Genomic DNA, 1,587 nt, shown 5'->3' with positions numbered 1-1,587 from the left:
GCTAAGCACTGAAGGTATAAAACTGAGTAAGACAGGGAATTCCCTGGTGGTCCAGTGGTCAGGACTCCACAAGGGCCGGGGTTCAATCCCTGGCTGGGGAACTAAAATCCCACAAGCTGTGCAGTGCGGCCAAAACAAACAAACAAAACTGAGTAAGACAGGGTGGTCCTTGCCCTCCAGCTGCTCAAAAATCTTTCTTACAAACAGATAAATTACATTCAGTAGAGATGTTTTAGTGAAGTACTCTGGGATCCCCCGACAATACTGAGCCCAGCACCTGGCACAGTAATCAACTCTTTATTATTGAAAGAGTGGTAGTTGGTTGCTTATGAAGTCCCTGTTGCAGACATTCTAAACCCAGAGGGGTGTTGCCTGCTTTAAAAGAAGACACTGTGTTAAGTGTGAAGATCACAGGAAAAGCGCTTTGGATGTGGAAAAGGAGTCTGAGAAACAGATGGCCTGGAGCCTGCAAATCCCTTTACTGCAGGCCTTATTCCACCACAGCTATTGACTAGGGTGCTGAGAGTTAAAAATGAAATAATACAAGTAAAGGTTTTGTCCAGTGCCTAGCAAGTAATAAACATTCAGTAAACATTAGCTATTGTTATTCTATTGTTATTCTGGTAAAGAAGATTTTCGGTGATTGGAATTAGATAAAGCGTGGTTATTTCCTATCTTTAGGGGAGTGAGAGGAAAGCCTTGTTAAATACATCTTTCAAGTTCCCAGTGTCAGCTCTGGGACTAGGCAGTTAGGAACCAGTGAGGTTACAGAAAGGCTCAGGGAGACAATGTCCAGGGTTATGTAGGCATCACCTTCCCTCTTCAAAGGGGGTGTACCTTCCCTAGTACCTGTATTGGGTGACTTCACACCTATATTCTGAGAGGAAAGCTGAGGATAGCAGAAACAAAATAACGATTTGAGAGCATACACTGTGATTTAAAAAAAAAAAAAGAAAAAGAAAAACTTCAGTTTTGTGACCGGTAATTTTAAAAGCAAACGAGCAATACAATGTTTTCAAAAATCTCACACCACCTTCTGTGGCTACTGTTCCGTACACTTTGATGGCCCAGCTCTGCGTTTGGTCCAGAGCTGTCTGCAGGCTGTCCCAGCCCTGTGTCTCCTGGTCCCCTTACCGTTTCTCAACTCTTGCAAGGTGTCCTCGTGCAGAGCCCGCAGTCTCCGAAAAGTCATCGCACAGTCCCGCGTTGATAACAGCTGCAGCTACATTAGAGATGCACACAGAGTGGACAGCTCAGTGGTATGTCTTTGACACATAAAGTAATATAGGACTTTTATAAAGGAAAGAAAAAAATGTCCAGTTGTGATTCCATTGGTCAGATTTCATCGAGGCCAAGTTTTCTCCAGTTAACCAGATCCTGGCCTGGTGTGGACAGGACTTGGTGAGTCCGGGCGGAGGGTGTGTGCGAGGACGGAGGAGGGACGGGTGTTTCCGCTCGCACACGAGAGGCGTCGAGGGCCTGGGCGCTCCGGCCCGTGCCCCTACCCTGGCCAGAGGCGCGGCCGGGAGGGGCGGGGCGCATGGGCGGGGCGGCGGCGGCGGCGGCTCCTCCCCCGGCGGGCGGGCG

The sequence above is a fragment of the Mesoplodon densirostris genome, chromosome 15, assembly GCF_025265405.1.
Source record: "Mesoplodon densirostris isolate mMesDen1 chromosome 15, mMesDen1 primary haplotype, whole genome shotgun sequence".
In the NCBI taxonomy this organism is placed as follows: Eukaryota; Metazoa; Chordata; class Mammalia; order Artiodactyla; family Ziphiidae; genus Mesoplodon; species Mesoplodon densirostris.
This window is presented reverse-complemented; position numbering follows the sequence as displayed.